The 14,760-nt window shown below is 38.1% G+C and overlaps 1 protein-coding gene across 1 annotated transcript in view; it reads right to left on the reverse strand.

Annotated features, from left to right (window-relative positions):
• Positions 1-14,760, reverse strand: part of LOC141946071 (VPS10 domain-containing receptor SorCS1-like) — a 296,692-nt gene that overhangs the window by 117,938 nt on the left and 163,994 nt on the right. The gene's annotated exons all lie outside the window — the stretch shown is intronic.

Here is a 14,760-nt window from a genome sequence, read left to right on the forward strand (position 1 = left end):
GGTGAGGTTTGTTAGACTCTGGCAGAATTTTCAGAGAAGATGACAGTTTCATTGCCTGAAATGTTATAACCTGGCTGTCTGCAACAAGCAATCTTGCTTTGGCAGGAGAATACATTTGACAATGTGCTGGGTTCTTTCCATCTCCAGTTTCTATGGTGCTGTGAATTACAGATTTGGTAGTGTATCAAAAATAATCTCAACATAGTAAAGTTGCTTTCTAGCTTTGTCCAAGAGTGTTAGTTCAGGAGTGACAGAAGATATACAGCTTGCAGTTGTAGTAGCTACTTCTCTCCATTAACTGTGGTATTAATTGGTATGCATTGCTAATGAATCAGAGAATAATGACACACTCCTCTCATGTGTCTCTGCATGAGAGAATATATAGGTTTGAGCAGTAGAAAGAGATCATTCCAGTATTTCAGCAAGCAACAAAGTAATAACCCTAAGGAATGGGAATGAGGCACCATGAATGACAAACATGAAAAATTCTGAAGAATATTTGCCTGGAAAGGTATTAAAGCCTTGAATCACTAGCTTTTTTTTTTTTTTTTTTTTTTTTAAGTAGTGGTGCTGCACTTGCTTCGCAAATGGCAAAACCTGATCTGTTCTTAGACGAGCCTGAAATGAAAGATCCACACCTGGCATTTCTCAGAGCAAATTCCTATCTGGGTTTGGGCACTGCAAAAATCACACGCTCCATTTCCTTCTCTCTCTTTCATTTAGGCTGGCAGAGTTAGATATAACTTAATTCACTACCTATGAATTATAGGGCACCATCAGTCTTGATAGACACCGGATGCTAAAGAACTATTTGTATGTGAATGTGTAAATAAACATATAATCTATATGGGGAATGTCCTTCATCACTGGGTAACTGCCAGAGGTTTTTATCTATCTCTAGAAAACCCCTTGGTAGCATAACAACTTGGCCTGTGACTTTGATGTTTGGGGTTCTTCAAAATCCCTGAAATTTAATATCCTGAATGATTGTAGACCAGTTACGTTACCACATGTAAAACAGGGTAATGTTTCCATTGTAGCATAAAGGCACAGTCTCCTTTTGTATCTCTGATTTACTTTAGAAATCTTTATGAGATTATGAGAATTAAACATTCTTATTTTCATTTAACACTTTCAAATACATCAAGCATATCATTGACGTGACTTCTGAACTGAAGATTGCATGATAGAAGCTACACAGAAAGCATTAATTATCAAAATGTCAATATATAGATCATCGACTGTCACCAAGTAGCCTATCCAGCTTCTGAAGCCAAAAATTAATTGCGTTGTTTATCAGTCAGGTCTTTTTTCTTACCAGACTAATTTCTGGGACAATGTTCCTATGGTTAACATTTACCAGTTCAGTACTACGATTCAAGTAATATGATTTTCCTATTTTTATTACTTCCTTCTTGAGTGGATTTTGTTTATGCTGGTATTTCAAAATATCACAGAACAGCATTAATTTGGACTACAACAACTAGAGCAGAAATAAGCACAAATCAATGGGCTTAATCCAAGCTCCCTGAAGTTAATAAGAGTCTTGTCATTGACTTTGGATTGTGCCTCTAAGGCAAGCTGTTAATCAAGATCCACTCTAGTCTCACATATTTCCTTCTACCTGCACAAGGAACTCATCTGACCTTACCACTGTCACATTCAAGCACGTCACTGCCTTAACACATTTTCTGTCAGGTCACTCTTCTGAAGTGTGAAAGTCCTCTTATCTCCATTTCTTAGAAAGGGAATTGAGGAACAAACTGTTTGAGGCACTGAAGCACCTAATTGCTCATTCAATCAATAAAAGTTAAGTGCCTAAACAGACTTGCCAGCACTGCTGACCATGACTTTAATCTGCTAACTACCACGCTGGCCTATTACTACTGTGTTTTCAGGTATCTAAGGTCTCCAGAAGCCTTAGCTGTTGCATTGTGATAACCAGACATTCTGTACATATGAAGTGCTTCAGGACACACCAGTTTTGCTACATATGCCAATAGCAGTAGTGTATTAAATGTGGCAGAGCTGTGCAGAACTGCTGCAGATTTATGCAAGGGCATACAGAGAGTTGGAGATAGGGGAGGGAGCTGATGGATGACTCTCTAGCCACTAGTCAGATTGCTAACTATGAGACCAACTTTCAGTACTGGGACAGCATTGTCTGCTCCACTGTTGTACCCTATATTGCAAATCACTTTGGACAGACGCCATAAAACAAAACAAGCTAGTTGACTAAGCAGTCACTATTCACATCACAGTCAGAGCACCATGTTTCTTACAAGGTAAGAAAAGCAAATTTAATTACAGCATATCTGCATGTAAATATTCAGAATCAGAAGCCCAAAAGATAGCATTTATTGGACAAGTAGCAGCAATTGATACTTACATGAAAAATCTGTGAAAATGAGAGGGAAATGCTGTATGTAAATGCTGCCTTTCAGATCAGACCATGATTGTGCTTCTGAAATTAATTCCCCAAGTTTTTTTGGAAAACTTCTATAGCAATTCCTTACATACTATGTTCTGGCTCATACCACAGTGATTTCAGAGTGCAGGAACTGAACTCCTTTTCAAAAAAATGAAACCAGAATATACACTTCAGGAGTGCATCTAATGTGCTCCAACACTACTGGACATTTAGTTCAGAGTATCAGGTTAGCACTACTCTAAAGTCAGATCCTCTGCCTCCAAAATGCCCACACTGCAGATAAATACCATCTCAATATCAACCATTTCATTCTACAAACCCACTTACACTGAGCTGCACTACATGCTACTGTAGTTGCAGCCACATTAGCTTCATTTTATTGTCTAAGTTGCCTGGAGCATAAATGAGAAAGGAGGGAAAGAACAATTAATTTTATTGTTTTTGTTGTTGCAGCTTATGAAATACAGACTAAATACATTTTAGAATTTTCTTTGAAATAAATGAAGCCAATTTCTGCTTTGAAGTAGTCTATTACCCATTGACTTGATGCAGTTGCTTATAGAGAAAATAAAAGCGGACATAGATGTGTTGAACAGGAAAAGCATGGAAAATAAAACCAGTAACAATAACAAAGTGAATCTAAGTTTAGAAGTCATAAACTTTAAGATTATCTAAAATAAGAGATTAGAAAGAAACTATTTTTATAATTTCTGATTTCACTGTAGAAAGCATGCGGGATTTGCTTAAATGTGAGCTCCTCAAAGGAGTGATCTTCTTGCTCTGTTTCTACAGTGCCTAATACAACTATTACTGCTTTCTCAGCTAACACTGGTTTCTGGACAAGTATATTCTGGACATCATTGAGGAATCAACATGAAAAACACACCTTAAATCTATCCAGGTTCTTAGAGCCTGTAGGGAAAGACAACCTAGTTGATGAAGTCTAATAGGACTTTTTGAGAAGTTGCCTTGCCAAAGGATCTGAAATTGTCATGGGATAAAAGGCCTTTCCATAGATTAATTTATGGTTAGAAGATCAGCACCAAACATTAGGGAAAAATATTTCAGTATTCACAATTGAAAGAAATGTTCTTCTGGAATTTCCCTGATGTTTTGTGCTATTCTATTTATTCATTAACGATTTGCAATGAAGGAAGGAAAGATAAGTGACAAAGTTTGCTGATGGCAGTAAGGTACACAGAATGATGAAACAAAAGCCAGCTATGAAGATCTGTAAACGGATTTGGCAATATTGGGTACCTGAGCAGTAAAATGACAGGTGAAATTCAGTGATGATGTATGAAAAATACAGATGAAGAAAAGCAATCCCAGCATAACAGACAGAATAATAAGCTCCGAGTAGAAAACTCCTTCCAAGAAAGGGCTCTGTGGGTTTCAGTGAAGAGCTCTGTAGAATAGAAGCTTAGTCCTCAGATCCCATCAAAAAACCTCAATTAAGCAGTAGGAATTACTAGGAAATAATTAAACAGCATAAGAAATAATGCTATGAGGCCACTGTAAAGTGTTCCCACAACTTTAACACTGGGTGTTATTGTCATCCTCTATTTTAAAAAAAAAAAAAAAAAGGCTATAGTAGAAAAACACAGAATAGCTATTAGGGCGATCGAAGAAAACTATGAAACATTTTTCATACAAGCAGCAAATAAACAAACTATTCAAATTCCAAGAGAGATAAACGAAAGGCAATTTGACCAAAGTCTACAAAACTATCAATTACCTGGAAATGCTTAGAGAACAATTATTCACTCTGTCATAATACAAAACTAATTAGCACCAAATGAAATTATCAAGAGTGAGATACAAAACACAAGCGACGCCATGACAAGGGAAGAGCTATGGATGTCATCTATCTGGACTTCTGTAAGGCCTCTGACATGGTCTCCCACAACATCCTTCTCTCTAAACTGGAGAGATATGGATTTGATGGGTGGACTGTTTGGTCGATGAGGATTTGGTTAGATGGTCACATGCAGAGGGTAGTGGTCAATGGCTCAATATCCAGATGGAGATTGGCAACAAGTGGTGTCCTTCAGGGGTCCATATTGAGACCAATACTGTTTAATATCTTCATCAGTGACACAGGCAGTGAGATCAAGAGCACCCTCAACAAGTTTGCAGACAACATGAAATCAAGTGGTGTGGTTAACATGCCTGAAGGACAGGATGCCATTCAGAGGGATCTGGACAAGTTTGAGAAGTGGGCCTATGTGAACCTTATAAGGTTCAACAAGGCCAAGTGCAAGGTCTTGCACCTGGGTTAGGGCAACCTCCAGTATCAATACAAGCTGGGGGATGAAGGGATTGATAGCAGCCCTGCAGAGAAGGACTTGGGTGGATGAAAAGCTGGACATGAGCCAGTAATGTGCACCTGCAGTCCAGAAAGCCAACTGTATCCTGGGCTGCATTAAAAGAAGTGTGGCCAGGAGGTCAAGGGAAGTGATTCTGCCCCTCTACTCTGCTCTTGTGAGACCCCACCCAGAGTACTGCATCCAGAGTTCTGGAGTTCTCAGCATAGGAAAGATGCGGACCTGTTGGAGCAGGTCCAGAGGAGGGCCACAAAAATAATCAGAGGGATGGAACACCCCTCCTATGAGGAAAGGCTGAGAGAGACGGCGTTGTTCAGCCTGGAGAAGAGAAGGCTCTGGGGAGACCTTATTGTGGCCTTTCAATACTTAAAGGGGGCCTATAAGAAAAATGGGGACAAACTTTTTAGCAGGGCCTATTGTGGTAGGACAAGGGGTAATGGTTTTAAACTAAAAGAGAGTAGATTTAGACCAGGGATAAGGATGAAATTTTTTACAATGAGGGTGGTGAAACACTGGGAACAGGTTGCCCAGAGAGGTTGTGGATGCCCCACCCTGGAAACACTCAAGGTCAGCCTGGACGGGGCTCTGAGCAACCTGATCTAGTTGAAGATATCCCAGCTCATTGCAGGGGGGTTGGACTAGATGACATTTAAATGTCCCTTCCAAGCCAAACCATTCTAAGATTCTATGATTTTTTGCCTGGTTAAACCAAGAAACTCCTTGCTATAGTTTGGTGTGGATGTCAAAAATTTATATGAATAGGAAAAATGAACAGATAACGTTCCTGAAGCAAAAAAAAATAAATCCATCAATTCAAAAATATCACTGTTGGTTCAGGAATCTGAACAACAGATGGCTGAATTCTGGAAAAATATATAGGAAAATATCATTATATACTTGCCCTGATCTGACAATTCCCTCTCAACAGAGAGTGGAGTTGGTTCAGATTCAGTCTAACTTCGCACGGCTGTTCTTACATACATCACTGCAGACTCAATGAAAATGATAAACGATAACAACATTATCAGCTCAGGTGGGCTGATCTAGCAACTTCTTATATGAAGAACTGGGCCCATCATTTTTATCTTGACAGTTTTTAAACTGCTTCTGATTCCACCATTACAAAATAAAGCTATTAACACAGGAGTAAAAACAGGCATACATATCTGCCTCTTACTTTTAGCAAAAGCCCTTAGTAAAGGGAGACCAACTTTAGAGTGCCTCTGGTCTGGTTTATTGTTGTCTTATGTTAAACAAAAATGAAGAGTGAGGATAACCCAAGACTCTACTTCTCTCCAGCAGAAGTAATTGCTCTCTGTTCAGATCAGTGCTCAGCGATGATCAGAATCTGCTTACTCACACCAGGCACAGCAAGCACACGCTAAACTTCCTGATGCTTCAGACAGATTGGGTTTTTTCTTTGTAAAAAAAGTCAATAAAGTCGACACAGGCTTTTGCAAGCAAATGCAAGGCATCCATTAATCATCCACCCCCAAAAAAGGGAGAAACTTGATTTGCTTTTCCTAGAAGTGATAAATGAACATAAACCATAATTTATAGATCTTAACCAGTCCACACATTTTTCACCCCTTTTTTGGTGCTAACTCTGTTGATGGAAGATTGCCCCTGACAATTATATGGATTTCTGCTGTCCTCCCAAAGAAAGCCAGGAATGCTTTGCAAGAAGATTCTGATTTTGCTTCTACAGATGGAATCATCATCCTTTTACAACTGCCCTGAATGCCAGATTCAGTGGCTTAGTCAAAACGAGTTCAGAACTGCTCTCAATCTTTTACTTTAGTCCCTCATACCTCCACTTGGACCAACTTTTCTCAAAGATTTTGTAGGAAAGAGCATAGTATCAGTGAAATAGAACAGTATGAAAAAAAAACATTTCACAGATTCACATATTCTTTCATTCACTTATGATGTATCAACAGATCTGAGTTATACCACCAGAAATAGGGATGAAATGCAAATTGGGTCAAATCTACTGCAAGGACCTTCACCTTCCTCACCTATTACATGCTTCATGCATAGACCCAACACTGGTGACCCACATGGAAGAAGTAAGATTTCTCACAGGAAAACATAAGAGTGAAGTACAGCAAAAGAGGAAATCAGCAAGGAAGAACAGAAACATCCTACTCTTAACAAAAGCAGGGCATTCCCTACTTAAATTCTCTAAACAGTTGCATATTTTTCCAGCTTCTCTGCATGCCAGTTCCATAATTTTAGAGGGTTGTGGTGTTTGGTTTTTTTACATGGTAACTGACTGCAAGAGCATCAGTGCTATGGAGTCCCAGCATAATGAAATGTAGTTTATGCCATTTTACATATCACTTCTGAATTTGGATTGCCATTTACAAGGTATGAAGGTTGTGTAAAGAGAGAACCTGATTCTCCAGATTCAGCGATTCACACATGCATTTCAAAGCAATGTGCCCTGTTTTTAGCTAATCGAACTAGCGCATTGCTTAAGCTTTTTCAAGACCTAGAGTAAGAAACAAAATGGAACAAGCCAAAGAAAGGAACTGCTTTGGCCATGACATATTGAAATAAATGCAACACTACTGTAAAGCAAATTAGACCAGCTGTTTTACAGGACTGAGTTGTTGGAAGCATAAGTGGTTGCAAGAGCAAATAAATTAGGTACAAAATTACCAAAAAGAAATCAAGCTCTTATTTGGGTATTAATAGAGAAAGAAGAGACTGAGGTCTTTGCAAAGTTGAACAAGTTTTAGTCATGGGCTAACACCAACTGCTGTAGAACTGCACTCATAAGTAATGCCACCAAAATTTGGCTGAAGTGTCTGCTTTAAATAAATTGGCTAACAGTATTAGCACCTAAATGAAAACGTTAAATGAGCTAGAGCTGACAGTTTTGAAGTTGTCCCTAACCGACTAAAAGACAAGGTTAGATGCTGAGCAATTTCATTATGACATTAAAATAATACACCAATAATTCAATCAAGGCACTGGGAAGTGCTTTATTGCCAGAAGTTTTTGTTAACTCAGAAACTGCAGTGAGTTTGTAGGGAAAGAAAAGACTTCAGTGACAGAATTACACTTTCAACACTAAAGAAAAAAATAATTGACTAGAACATCATTGCCAGATGACCTGGTTTAGAATGGTCTCAGAAATAAGTAGAAATGACCACTTTAATACAAGGAAAAGGTCTGTGGACAAGTTATTTTGCAACTATAACTCAGTGACTTAAGAATAAAAGGGTTCTTATTCATATGACGATGCATAACCCAAATTCATTAAATCAGTCTGCACTTCGCTGATATGGAGGGCAAATACTCCAAGTCTCCCCCAGATAAAACTATAGTCATGATTACTAGACAGTGTAATTCAGATTCAGACTCAATCCAGACCTGAACAGCAGAAACTCTAGCATCATTTGCCCTAAGAACCCACAGGAGATCCATAACTGGTAGGATACCACCATCTTCCTCAACTCTTAGCTGTTTAAAGGTAAGAGAAATGATGTGGTGAAAGATTCAGATGGTGAATTCATCTTGTTTGCACACATGAATGATTTAGTGCTCACTGAGTGATAAGACAATCTCTTGTCAGCAGAATACTAGATGGCAAAGGACTATCTTTTAAGAGAGAAAAATTCTCACTTGACAATATTTTTGAAAGCTGAGATTGCACAGTGTTCCTAATAGAAGAATTGTTGAGAATTGCATTTGGCATCTTGATGAATGTGGTTTAAAATAAAAAGCTGGCTAGTGGCTGGAAAAAAGAATGCATTTACCTGTTCTGTATTAGTGAAGGAGTTCATTATAGGCCAAAAGTGACCATAAAAGAAAGCAGCCAATGAAAGTTTTATTTTTTATTATCTGTGGGAATCATCTGGGGATGTTTTACCTGACAGAAAAAGTAAATATATGTATCAACAACAACTTATAAAAATAAAAGAAGCACTGCATAACTCCCCCTTATCCAAGCTTCAGATAGGGACATAAACGGTCACTTCCAAAAATCTGCTGATTGCCTCTTCAGTTATACAGAATAATATCATTATTTAGTGAAAGTCCAAAACAATCTCAAAAGGAAGTGGAGAAATTTTGGACGAAATTTCACCTTAGGAATATGTCTACCTCCCTGTTCTACACATAACCAGAAAATGGCATGCATCTACATTTGGAAGCTATCACAAAATACACGAGCTGTCATTGACTCTTCTGCACAAAGTTTCCTGTTTAAAGGTTTTAGAATACTGAAAGTACAAGAGATTTACTCATTTTTACAGTATATGCTTATAAGTGGCTAAGCAAAGAGCACTGAAAAGCCACTGAACCCCACCACATGCATATGCTAACCAGAAAAAACCAAATAAACAAGACATTTCATCTGTTTTTAAAGAATATTCTCCTATGCATCAAATGGAAAATACCACCAGCTGTCTTAGCAAACACAGGTTTTAAAATCACATTTCTAAAAACTGAAGCAGTCCTGTTACCCTATCACTGAATAAGACCATTGATTGGCTACCTTGGCTGAACATGATGTCTTCCTTCTGTTATGGGATCTAAGAAAAATATGGCCTTAAACATTTATATTATAAACTGTCTAATCCTCTGCCTTTTTGTCTCTATCCCATTTTTGGTTAAGCACAATAACTGGAGTCCTATCCAGGCATTTTTTAATGGACTTGTTTTAATAATTTGTAAAAAGGTTTTGACTAATAACTGAGAGCTTTAAAAAACTTATTTCTGATTGTTCCAGGTGAATAAAAGGTCATTGCAGCTTACTGCTCCCCTTCCCATATTGACTGAAATAATTAATATTTTGTAATAAATGAAAAAGAAAAAGCTTTAATTCTCACAATATCTAAACTTTCAAGTTAAAGAATTTTTTTTTTTGTTTAGGAACACTTCCAGAATTACAATACTGTCATGAATTTCAGTGATAATCATAATCTTAATAGTCAGCTGGCATTTCAATGTTTCTTTTTCAAGCATGATACACAGCAATAGATTTTCATTAATATATGACTGTTGTTTGAATGCCAGTGAATAAGTACTAGTGACCCTCTCTATCTTGAACATAGCAAACCCAAATCAGTATTAATTCATTAACTGTATTAATGAAGAATTGCTGTTATTGTTGCTCAGCTTTCTCTACTTTGACTAATCCCAGTTTAATGTGGTTTCTCCGCATTATCTGAATTTTCATACCACCAAAGTCCCAGGTATAAGGTTGGGTCAATGCGATACAGACTCATGAAAAGCAAACATGAGGCTGAGACATCTGTGCAGATGCGATTCAGTTGCTCTCTCCGCTAATCTTACTTGATATGAATGGAGATATAAAGAAAGCCCAGAGGTGTGGGTGAGAAGATATTTCCTAAGAGAGAACGGTGTACAATAACAGTCGCTCCTTACTCTGAACTTCAGAAAACATCTGAAGCACCAAGTGGGATGGGGCTGATCCTGTTTCTATGAAAATCCAAAAGAGGGCAGTGCACCCACACACAGCCTGGTTCATTACCCGCAGCTCATCAGCGTGGGGACATTCATCAATTGGACAGGTTGCTACCTACAGCCTTTTCTCTCTGTGGCTGAGCTTTGGCAGAAGCCCCATTCTCAAAGGTGCCTCACCTTGGACCAGACCTGAAATGACTCAACTACTTTTTCCATTAAAGGTGAAGAAGTTGCCACATCTTCAGGTTTTTTGTGTGCTGCTGAGTCACTGCTTGCGGGCTGGACTGTGACAGAGAGAAACATCGACCTTCCCAAGAGTAAACTGCAATCCCAGGAGCTAGGGTGAATTCTTAAAATATATGCCTCTTCTTTAATGTAATAACTTTTAACTAAAGGAGGAAAAAACATGAGATGCGGAGAAAGGAGTCCCTGAAGATTAGCATCCCTCTTTAAATCTTAGCTTTTTAAAGTGCAGCTTCCATTTCCATTACTCAAGAGTTAAATGAAAATAAAGATTCTACATTTTGTCCTTACTTGAGTTAATGCATGTAGTGTCTTAATGAGGACTATAAAAAAACTCTTATTTGTATCATCCTTATGCAAAAATATAAATGTAATACTAAAAAAAAATGAAGAAAACCTTTCATTATTATAACTTAATAGATTACTGCAGGATGTTTCAGAGCTACTTTTGCTTCATCTAGAAATATAAAGTGATTTATAATTTAAATTATTTAATTTAGGTAGGTGAAGACCTCTAGAGGTCTTTTACTCCAAACTCCTGCTTCATACTGACCCAGCTTCATAGGTATAGATAGATTCTCAGGACCTTGTCCTGTCAATATTTAAATACCTTCAAGGATGGAGATTCCACAAGTCTTTGGGCCTATCCAACCTGAAACTGTTTACTTTTCATTCAGTGTTAATTTTAATTTTAAATATCTTGGGTTACAATGTCATTTTTAAAACAAACAAGAACACCTTCAATTTTACATTCCTTTTAACTTAAAGGTCCATCTTAACTTAACAAGAGCTTTAGAAGCTAGAAGTGCTACATGAGCCCAAAGCACCAAGGTTAGTTTCACTCATCATGATCCTGTAACAGTGCTGAAAATAGAATTTGTCAGGCTCAGCTTCTAATCGCATGCATAAACATTAGCTCTGGAGCAATCAGTTCTGGGGGAGGAACATGAAAAGATTAAGCTTCTCAATTTTTCAGATCTCCCTCAAATCAAATTCCAGATTCTTATCTCTTCATTCCACAGCCTGTTTGGGTCTAATTAGTAGCCTAACATGGAATCAAATTTTCCTATTCCAGTTTCATTATTATTACATGCTGCTTTCTCTTCTTTTACATACATTTGACATAAAAAGCTTTATCACCAAAACCAGCTTGAAAATCCGTTCCTTAAAACTTACGTAAAACACAATAGGAACTTCTATTCTGGTATAAAATCTAACTCATAATGATTGTATTTGATTATTATATTTTGAGAAGAAATAAAGAAACAAAGAAAAAAATTCAGGAAAGCTACAGTACTATAGGCATTTTATTTTGGACAGTGCAATCTAGTTTTAATTATTAATTGTCTGTTCTTTTGCAACAGATGTTCTGCATTGTACTGAATAGGGAAAAAAAAATTAAGCTGAGACAGTCTTACTTGCTCAGAGGAGAAAAGAAACCTCAGCTTTGTAGAGATCTGGAATGAGTTGTGTTCATACATATTGCCTGTACTTTGTTCTGTTGCTCAGTAAGGCACTCCTTTCATTAAAGAATCTCATGAGATTAATTAGTTAATCTTCACACCAACTTTGTGGTAAAGAAGGAAAGTGCACATTATCAAGAAGGAAAATTACTTGGACAAACTCCACTAATCAATCAATGGCACAAAAAGAAAGAAGCCACTTGCACTGTAAGCATATTACAAACAATAGCATCTTCCAGCCCCAACTACTGGGCCCTAAGGGTCATTAATCCTAATCAAAGCAAGAGGAGACTCTTGGCCTAAAAGTATGGTAACCTAAGCAGAGCTACAGAATGGACAGGGAGAAGAGGGACTAAGGGAGCAATTTTTCCCTCAAGGGTGAGTTAGTGATTAACTCACAATCCACATGACCTTCTTCCCTATTTCTTGTGATATCCCTTAAAACATACTTGAACTTCAAGTGCTTTGAATTTAATCCTGAAAGGCACTGAAAACAGCCTAGCAGCATGGGTGACTGATACACCCTGAGTTGTAAAGTTTATAGACATGTTCACTGCATAGACAGTGGGGTGTACCCCATTATTGGGGTATAAACTGAGATAGCCTGGGGCAGGAAAAATCTCTAATACATTGTGAAGATGGATGAGTTGATGGCCAGACAGCTGTTTACTAGGTTTCAACCCCTGGCTACAGGGAATCAGAAATTTACGTGTCCTGAGAGATTTATCATTTCAGGAGTTTCTGGTCTGTTTACTTTTATTAGGGCTCATGAACACTCAAATCTTTGCATGAATCTTTTATCAAGCCCACAAGAGAGACTACTCCAAAGTAAATAAAGCACATTACAAAGGAAGCTTCTCATGATATCATCTTTTATGTTCCTGTTTTCCATGTGATGCCTAAATTTCCATTCCCCCTACTTATGCCTCTTTCATACCCCCCTACAGTAAAGGTTTTCTTCTTGGGAAAAGTATTCTCGGGTGGTTCATTGTCTTCCGTCAGTCTCTATCCCAAGACATATATACATGCTTTATAAAGAATGCTGTATTAGGGATGATTATGTCACTACAAGAAAGACTCAGACTAATCTAGACACAACTATTATGGTAGGAAGAAAGATGCATGGAAAAGGAGGTGCATTCAGAGGAACAGTAATACCAGACTAGGTACTGGAATGAGGATAAATGGACTGACTGATAAGGAAATTGTACAATTTTCAGCCCTTAAAACAGAGAAAGAATAAATTATCTCCTGCTCTCTCTCGGCCTTCCACAAATGAGAACAACTGGGAGGGGTAGGAGGGAGGTAGATTACACTCTACTGCTTTCACAAAAGGCAACAAGACAATGGTCTCACCTCAAACTTTTTGACACAAATTGACCTCTTGCACCCTTAGTGTTGTGTCAGTACATGCAATGATAACTAGAAATCACAGAATCACAGAATGGTTTGAGTCAGAGGGAACCTATAAAGATCATCTAGTCCAACACCCCTAGCATGGGCAGGGACACCTTCTACTAGATCAGTTGCCCAAAGATCTGTTTCAGATCAACCTGGCCTTCACCCTGCCTCTACCACATGCTACTCCATTACAGTGTGGAATCCATTTCCTTGTGTCAGAGATATTTCAGAAAAATGAGAGAAGAAATAGGAACAGTGACAAGTTGCAGCCATGAATTTAAAAAAAATATTAACATAGTAAACAATTTTAAATAGCAGCGTTGATGGTCTGCTGATGGTCTCTGCTGTATCACAGTTATGCCAAGCTTGGACAGATGGCCAAGTCACTAAGCGCTTTGTTTCACAGCCAACTGTTTCAAGCCATGCCACTTGCCTCTGGCCAACCCTGGCACCTGTGTGGCACTGTGCTGTTCAATATTTCAGAGGCTCTTACTCTTGCCTGTGTTTCGTAGCATACCCAAAGTGAAGAAACAAGGAGGAGGGAACATCACAAAGCTAACATGCACCTCAGGCTCTGGGCAGAGGTGACCTGCTGGTCCCAAGGACATTATTATCTGTACCTGCTCATCCCCATCTCTCTGCACAAGGTTCTTATCCCTCCATTCCTTACAAATGCTCTCATCTTATGTCACCTAAAATCCACCAGCTGAAACTGTTCAATAAACACAGCTGACTCTATCCAAAGCACTTAAGTCAGTCCATCAGTTCTCAGGTGGGGGCTGCTGCCTCCAGCAAGATGAGTGTTTATGAACCTCTGGAACCCAGTAATAACTTTGAGTAGTAGTTGTTTGAACCACGTAGGGTTGGTAAAAAACTGCTATTTTTCCTTCATCTGTTTTGCCCTACCTGGAAAAATTCTTGGGACTGAATTCTTTGCAGCTGGTGACATTATACCTGTCTGAGGCAAGTATCAGATCCTTTAGTGTCTGCTGCTTTCGTGTTCTGAAAGTAAGAAAGCATAACCTTATTAGAAAGTATAACAAGATAGAACTTGGCGTATTGAGTTGTTCCTCAAGATGCATGTTCTGGGTGGTAGAAAGAGGGGGAAAAGTTATCAATATGTTGAAAAAAGTAATTTACATTTCAGACTTTTCTATTTCCCTGAAATTGTAGGGAACCCATGTGAAAGAAAATGAAAACTTACATACAGTAAGAAAGCAGTAAGTTTATTAAATTGTCTGCAAAAGTAAATGCTATTTTTCAGCTAGTGGAAGAATTTTTTTCATTTATTTTGCTCATATATTTTATAAAGACTCAGACACTATTTCCAAACTTAACTACCCAAAAACCAAGAATCTGGTTCCAAAGAGTCATTAATAATAATCTCATTTCATTTAGAATTTTTGTCTCCCTTTTAGCTGTTTTTGGGGTGAGGAAAGGAAGTTTCATTAGGTAA

The sequence above is a fragment of the Strix uralensis genome, chromosome 7, assembly GCF_047716275.1.
Source record: "Strix uralensis isolate ZFMK-TIS-50842 chromosome 7, bStrUra1, whole genome shotgun sequence".
NCBI lineage: Eukaryota > Metazoa > Chordata > Aves > Strigiformes > Strigidae > Strix > Strix uralensis.